Source organism: Colobus angolensis, unplaced genomic scaffold, assembly GCF_000951035.1.
Source record: "Colobus angolensis palliatus isolate OR3802 unplaced genomic scaffold, Cang.pa_1.0 Scaffold183, whole genome shotgun sequence".
Taxonomy (NCBI): Eukaryota; Metazoa; Chordata; class Mammalia; order Primates; family Cercopithecidae; genus Colobus; species Colobus angolensis.
In genome coordinates, this window is record NW_012114966.1 from 3124428 (window position 1) to 3133156 (window position 8729).

Below are 8729 nucleotides of genomic sequence, written 5' to 3' on the forward strand. Positions count from 1 at the left end.
CTGCCTCAGCCTCCCAAATAGCTGGGATTACAGGTGTCTGCCACCATGCCTGGCTAATTTTTTGTATTTTTAGTAGAGATGGGCTTTCACTATGTTGGCCAGGCTGGTCTTGAACTCCAACAACCTCGTGATCTGCCCACCTTGGCCTCTGAAAGTGCTGGGATTACAGGTGTGAGCCATGGAACCTAGCTGTAATTTCTTTTAAAAATATATTTAACTTGTATCCTGCAAACTTGTAGAATTCACTTACTAGTTATAGCAGTTGCTTTATAGAGTCCTTGAAGTTTTCTGTGTAAGTAACTATGCCATTTAGAATAGTTTCATCTATCTTTTTCAATCTTTATGTCTTTATTTATTTAGTTAGGTTCCCATGTTGCATTGGCTAGAATATCCAGTATGATGTTGAATAGAAGAGGTGATAGAGGACATCATCATTTTGTTGCTGAACTTTGGGGAAAAGTATAAAGCTAGTTGTAGGTTTTATAGGTCCTGTTTCCCAGTTGAGGAAATTCCTTCTTTTCCTTACTCGCTGTGAATTTTCATTATGAGTGGTTCTGACTCTGAAAATGCCTTTTCTGCATCTATTGAGTTAATCATATGACTTTTTTATTTTATTAACATGGTGAATTGCATTATTAATTTACAAACATTAAACCAACCTTAAATTTCTGGAATAAACCACACTTAAACATGATGTACAATGTATATGTCTTACTAGATGCAACTTGCTAATTTTTTTCTTTTTAAAAATTCATGTTTATGAAGGTACATTACATATAGTAAGGTCTACTTTTTCTAAGGGAAATTTTTTAGACTAATGACAAACATATATCATTGTGTGATCATCATTAAAGTTAAGATATAGAGTAAATCAGCCACCCAAAAAAATCCTCTCAATTTCCTCCACCCAAACCCAGTCCTGGTAACCATTAATTTGATTTATGTTTCTATAGCTTTTCCTGATTCAATATGTTCTACAAATGAAATAATGTCTTCTTTACACTAGCCTAATACCTTTAGGATTCATCCATGTTTCTGTGTGTATCAGGAGTTTGTTTCTAATTATTTTTTAATACTATTCCATTATGTGGATATACCACAGTTTGCTTATTCATTCACCAGTTGGTAGACATTTGGGTTGTTTCTGTTTCAAAGATATGAATAATGTTGTATCTTAGTCTGTTTTGTGTTGCTCCAAAAGAATGTCTGAGGCTGCATAATTTCTAAAGAAAAGAGATTCATTTAGCTAATGCTTCTGTATGCTAACACGTTCAAGGGCACAACCCTGGCTTCTGCTGAAGGCTTTTTGTTCTGTGTCACAACATAGTGCAGAAGGTCAAAGGAGAAGTGGACACACATGAAGAGAGAAAAATCTGAGGAGTGACCTGGCTTTATAACAACCCACTGTCATGGGAAGAAATCCATTCCTGCACTTTGGGAGGCCGAGACGGGCGGATCACGAGGTCAGGAGATCGAGACCATCCTGGCTAACATGGTGAAACCCCATCTCTACTAAAAAAAAAATACAAAAAGCTAGCCGGGTGAGGTGGTGGGCGCCTGTAGTCCCAGCTACTCGGGAGGCTGAGGCAGGAGAATGGCGTGAACCCGGGAGGCGGAGCTTGCAGTGAGCTGAGATCCGGCCACTGCACTCCAGCCTGGGCTTTAGAGCAAGACTTCGTCTCAAAAAAAAAAAAAAAAACAAACAAATCCATTCCTGCTAATGGCACCAGTCCACTCATGAGGGATCTTCCTCCATAACCCAAAAACCTCTCACCAGGCCCCACCTCCCAACACCACCATATTAGGGATCACATTTCAGTACGAGCTTTGATGGGGACAAACAAACCATATCCAAACCATCACATTCTGCCCCTGCCCCCCAAAACTCATGTCCTTCTCACATGCAACGTACAATCATTCTATCCTGATAGTCCCCAAAGTCTTAACTGTCCCAGCATCAACTTAAAAGTCCAAAGTTCAAGGTCCAAAGTCTCATCTGATAGTCAAGTCACACCCCTTCCATCTATGAGCCTGCAAAATCAAAACAAGTTATTTACTTCCAAGATACAATGGTGGTACAGGCATAATAGACATTCCCACTCAAAGAGGGATGAATCAGAAAAAACAAAGGAGTAACAGGCCCCAAACGAATCCAAAACCCAGCAGGGCAGATATTACATCTTAAAGCTGGAGAATAGTCTCTTTTGATTCCACGTGCCACCTGCTGGACACACTGGGGTGGGAGCTGGGTCCCCAAGGCTCTGGCAGCTCTGCCCCAATGGCTTTGCTGAGCTCATTTCACCCAGCTCTCTCAGGCTGGCATTACACACTGGTAGCTCTGCAGTTCTGGGGTCTCAGTGGTGGTACCATTTCCACAGCTCCACTAGACGTTATCCTAGTTGGGATTCTCTGCAGTGGCCTTGTTCCTATAACTCCGGTAGGCATTGTCCTTGTGGGGACCCCCTGTAGCAGTTCCAACTCCACATTTCCACTCATTACTGCTTTAGTGGGGCCTCTCTGCCATGACTATACCCCTGCTACAAGTCTCTGCCTGGGACCCCAGGCTTTCTTTTCTTTTTTCGTTTTTTAGAGATAAGAGTCTCACTCTGCCGCCCAGGCTGGAGTGCAGTGGTGTGATCTCAGCTCACTGAAACCTCTGCCTCCCGGGTTCAAGCAATTCTCCTGCCTCAGCCACCTGAGTAGCTGGAATTATAGGAGTGCGCCACCACACCCAGATAAGTTTTGTATTTTTAGTAGAGAAGGGGTTTAATCATATTGGCCAGGCTGTTCATGAACTCCTGACCTCAGGTGATCCACCCTCCTTGGCCTCCCAAAGTGCTGGGTTTATCAGGGTGAGCCAATGTGCCTGGCCAGGAACCCAGGCTTTCAATGACATTCTTTGTAATCCAGGTGGAGGCTGTCAAGTCTCCATAGCTCTTTCTTTCTGCAAGCCTGAAGAATTAGCATCATGTGGAGGCTACTAAGGCTTATTATGACTTGTACCTTCCACAGCTAGAGCATGAGCTGCACTTGGGGCCACTTGACCTGGGGTGCCCTGAGCCTGTTCCCAGAAACCATTCCGTTCCCCTAGGCCTCTGAGCCTGTGATGGGACGGGCAGCCTTTAAGACTTTGGAAATGACTTTGAGGCCTTTCCCCCATTGTCTTGACTGTTAATGCCCTTTTAGCCATGCAAGTTTCTTTAGTAAGGGGTGGCTTGGCTGTACCCTTGGAGTTCTCTCCTGAAAACACTCTGTCACGCTTCACCACATGGCCAGGCTGTGAATTTTCTTAATTTTTCTGCTCTGTTTCCCTTCTCTCTATCAGTACACTATAAGCACTTAGAAGGAAACATGTAGCAGCCTGAACACTTTGCTGCCTAAAAATTTCTTCTGCCAGATACTCTAGCTCATCACTCTCAAGTTCAGCCTTTCACAAAGCCCTTGGGCGTGGACACAGTTCAGCTAAGTTCTTTGCTAATTTGTAACAAGGATGGCCTTCGCTCCAGTTTCCAAACTTTCTTACTCAGTTCCATCTGAAACCTCATAAGAATGACCTTTTTGTCCATATTTCTATCAGTGTTCTGGTGTTGACCACTTAATTAATCTCTAAGGAGTTCTAAACTTTTCCTAGTCTTCTTGTCTTCTAAGCCCTCACCAGAATCTGGACTTTTTCTACCTGCTCCTCCAAATTCTTTCAGCTTCTTCCCATTGTCCAGTTCTAGAGCTGCTGCTACATTTTCAGAGATTTGTTATCAGCAACACCCTCCTTCTCAGCACCAATACTTTGTTTTACTCCATCTTATGTTGCTAAAAAAGGATATCTGAGACTGGACGATTTATATAAAACAGAGGCTTATTTATTCACGTTTCTGCAGGTTGAGAAGTTCAAAGTCATGGCCCTGGCTTCTGATGAGGGCTTTCCTGCTGCATGACCACGGGGTGCAGAAGGTCAAAGGGGAGTGAACATGTGTGAAAGGAAGAAAGCCTGAGAGGCCGTCTTGGTTCATAACAACCACTCTCATGGGAACTCATCCGTTTCTGCAAGAACTGCTCCAGTCCTGGAGAGTGAGAACTCGCTCACTACTGGGATAACAGCACCAAGTCATTCATGAGAGATCTGCCTCCACAACCCAAATACCTCCCACTAGATCCCACCTCCCAACACCACCACAATGGGAGTGAAATTTCAATATGAATTTTGATGAGAACAAACAAACCATACCCAAACTATAGCATGTTGCTATCAATATTTGCATACAAGCTTTTGCATGTCCATATGTTTTAATTTCTCTTGACAACATACTTAGAAGTGGTATTGTTGGGTCATATATTATGTTTAACTTTATAAGAAACTATAAAAAAAGAGAAACGTTTCCAACACGGATATACCGATTTGCATCCCCATCAGCAACGTAAGAGAGTTCCAGCTGAACCACATTCCCACCAACATCTGGGATTGTCAGTTTAAAAAATTTTATTTTTCTAGCAGATAATTGGATCTCATTGTACTTTTTATTTGCATTTTCCTAACGACTGATGATGTTGGCTATATTTTTATGTGATTATTTACCATCTCATTTGCTAGTATTTTATTTCAAATTTTTATATCTGTTTTATCAAACATATTGGTGTATAGTTTCCTTTTCTTATAATTTCTTTTCCAGCTTTTGGTATAAGGTATATTCCTTGCAAAATGACTTGGGGTAAATTCTCTTCTTTGTTTTCTGAAAGAGTTTGTTTAGTGTTTGAATTGCTTCTTTATTATTTTACAGAATTTTCCAGTGAAACCATCTGGCCCTGGAGTTTTCTTTTTCTTATAAAGATGTGTATAAATTTAAGGGATATAAGTGCAGTTTTGTTCCACAGATATATTGTGTAGTAGTGAAGTTTGGGCTTTTAGTGTACCCATTACCTGAATAGTGTATGTTGTACTCATTAAGTAATTGATCATCTCCTACCCTCTTCCTACCCTGCTGCCCTTTTGAACCTCCAGTATTGATCATTCCACAGTTTATATCCATATGTACAGATTATTTAGCTTTTACTTACAACTGAGAACATTTGGTATTTGACTTTATTTCTGAGTTGTTTCACTGAAGATAGTGGACTCCAGTTCTATCCATGTTGCTGCAAAGGACATGGTTTCATTCTTTTCTATCGCTGAATAGTATTCCATTGTGTATATATACCACATTTTCTTTATTCAGTCATCTGTCAGTGAACATTTAGATTGATTCCATATCTTTGCTATTGTGAATAATGCTGCAATAAATGTATTAGTGGAGTTTCTTATAAATAAGTTTTGAAAATGAATTTATTTTGTTTAATTAAATTCTGATAGGGTATATTCTGAGTATATCTGAGTCTGATAAAATACATTCATAACAGGGGATATTCACACTTTCAAATTTTTCCTGTGTCAGTTTTTTTAAGTTGTATTTTTTAAGGAGTTTGTCCAATTAAGATACGTCAAATTTTATTGGCCTAAAGATGTTTATTACAATCCATTATTATCATTTTAATGTCTGTAGGAGCTATAATTACATGTCATCTTTTATTCTTGACATTGGGAATTTGTGTTCTCATTCATTCATCCTTAATCAGTTTTGCTGGACATTTATTAACTTTATTAATGTTTTAAAAAAATAGGTTTTTTTTTGTTAAAATTTTCTATTGTTGTTCATTAAATTTTGCTCTTATATTTATTTCCTTCTATTTCCTTTGGTATTGATATACTATTCTCTTTCTAGCATCATAAGGTAAAAATACAAAAGTTTTGATTTTTTGCCCACATTTCCTTTTCTCATATAAGCATTTAAATGGATAAATTCCCTTCTAAGTGCTGCTTTAGTTGCAACCCACAAATATTGATATGCTGTATTTCCTTTATCATTCATTTTGAAATATTTTCTAATTCCCCTGTAATTTCTTCTTTGATCCATGTGTTATGTCTTATTGCTATTGATTTATAATTTAAATTCGTTATGGTTGGAGAATATATTCTGAATGATTTTAATCTTTTAAAATTTATTGATATTTATTTTAGGTGCTTCGAATATGGTGATTTAGTGAATGCTCCATGTGCACTTGAAAATAATGCATTTCTGCAGTGGTTTCATCTGGTCTATAAATATCATTTAGGTCAAGGTGATTGATAGTGTTTGGATATTCCATATAATTACTTGTTCTATCAATTACTGTCTGCTTGTTCTATCAATTACTGAGAGAGGAAGGTTAAGATCTCCAAGTATAATTGTGACTTCATCTAATTCTTCCTTTAATTTTGTCAGCTTTTGCTTAATATATTTTGAGCTTCTATTTTTAGGTTAATACACATTTATAATTGCCATGTCCTATTGGTAAAATGATGCTTTTTTAATGATAAAATGTCTGTCCTTATCTCTGATCTTACTCCTTGTTAAATCATCTTTGTTTAATATTAATTTAGCCACATTCGTTTTCTTATGTTTACAGTTTGCTGGAAACTGTGTTTTTTTGTCCTTTCGTTTTCAGCATAATATTATATTTCAAGTGTATTTATTGTAGACAACAAATAGGTCTCACTTTCGTATACGGTCTGAAAGTTTCTGCCTCTTACTAGAAGGCTTAGCCTATTTATTTTTAATGTAATTACTGATAAGGTTGAGTTTAGGTCTATTATCTTGCTATTTGTTTACCATTTGTCTGTCTTTCTTCATTCACTTATTTGTCCTTTCCTACTTCCTGTTGGGCTAATCAAATATTTTAAAATATTTCATTTAGTTTCTCTATTGCCTTTTTCGTCTTTTCTCCAGGGATTAAAATATGCATTATTTATTAATGGCATTCTACTTAGAATTGATATTGTACCACTTCATATAAAATACCTAGAAAAGTATTCCATTACCTCTATGTCTTTTGTGCTACTCTTGTCATATCACTTCCTTCGGGCACATAGCAGAAACATGGTAAATATTCCCTGAATGCATGGATGATGGGTCAAGTAAAGGGAAGTGCCGTGCCAGAACTCTGATCACAGTTAATCCTGCTGTGTTCCCCAAGTCAAAGGTTAGTGAGATTTCTATGGCTTTGTTGAGATCATCATTTTCGATTAAATGCTTACTGAACATCTAGGAGCTATAGTTTCAGCAGAGCAGAAAGAATGGCAAACTTAAGAGTCAAGATTCAGCTGCAAGTTAGAGAAATGGAGTCAAACTGGGTTAAAGTAAAAACAAAGGAAAAGGGCAGGTTTTATAAACGAGAAGTTTAAGGATACTGTATTCAGGGACCTGAACGATGTCAGCGAGCCTCTCCACATCTTTCTTTTCTCTCCACCTCTATTTGTTACCGCTTGTCTTTGTGGGTTGACTTCATTTCTCTGTTGGAGGTAAACTCTCACCACATGGCAGGAAAGACAATTTTCTATAAGCTCCAGGCCTATATTATTTCAGCTCAGCAAAATAACAAGATTCCGATTGGCTCAGCTTGGGTCACATGATCTTCCCTGAGCTAATCATCATATACCAGGGAATGTACTATATTTGACAAAAACTGAGTTATGGGCTCTAGTGATTGTTTAGGGAATAACTGGCATCCCCAACAGGGTCTCATGGAATGAAAGAGGAGTTTTTCAAAGAAGTCTGAAGAAAGTAAATGCACAGTATGCTGGGAAGAGAACAACTGGCCGCTCCAGGCTACTCTAATCTCTTTGAAAGTCCTGGCTCCACTATCTTCTATATGATTTTAGCCAAATAACTTCCCTTCTCTAGCTGCATTTTCTCATCTGCATATTGATCTCTGAGATTTCTTCTATCTCTAACACTGAAAGCAATATAAATGTCCCTCAACAATGGGATGGGTAAATTAAGAAATATTTATATAATGCATATATGACACTGTAATTAAATTGAATTAACTCGTTACATAATTTAATATGGATAAATCTAAAAAAAAGTTGACCAAAACCACAACTTGAAAAGGGCTGTGTACAGCATTATACCACTTAAATAAACTTTTAGAACACAAAATAAAAATATAAAGGCATGACTAACACAAAATTTGGGATTGTCACCCCTGCTATAAAGGGAGGGATGGGAATGGGATATGGGAAGGGTACACAGAGGACTTCAACTCTATCTGTAATATTTTGCTTCTCAAAAGTATGAAAAAGTAAGGCTTTATGTTATGTGATAAAGTTGAGTGACAGAAGCAAAGGTACTTGATGCTTTATATGCTAAACTTTTCTGTATGTTTAAAATGTTTCAAAATAGCAAAAGCTATCATTATAGTACTATTTAGCATGTTAGGTACTATTAAGCACTCATCTAATAACTTTACATGAGTTTCTTCATTTATTTTCTATGAATTATCTAGCGGAGGGCTCAGCTCCTTGTATGTGGGCCTCTTCATAGGGTTATTTGAGTGTCCACAAACACGGCAGCCCACTGAATGAGTGACCCAAGAGAAAGAGGGAGGAGGAAGTCACACTCTGTTGCTTCTGTTACATTCTAGTCATCCATGAGTCAGTGAATACAGCCTACATGCAAGAACAGGGGAATGAAGGGTCCATCTTTGAAGGAAAGAATATAAAATAATACATGGACATATTTTTTCAGTCATCACACTGTGCATTGTATTTTACTTTATTTAACTCTTTAAGACTTTAATGTTTTAGAGAAGTGTTACGTTCATAGCAAAACTGAAGGAAAGGTACAGAAATTTCCCATATACCTCTATCCCACACAAGCATA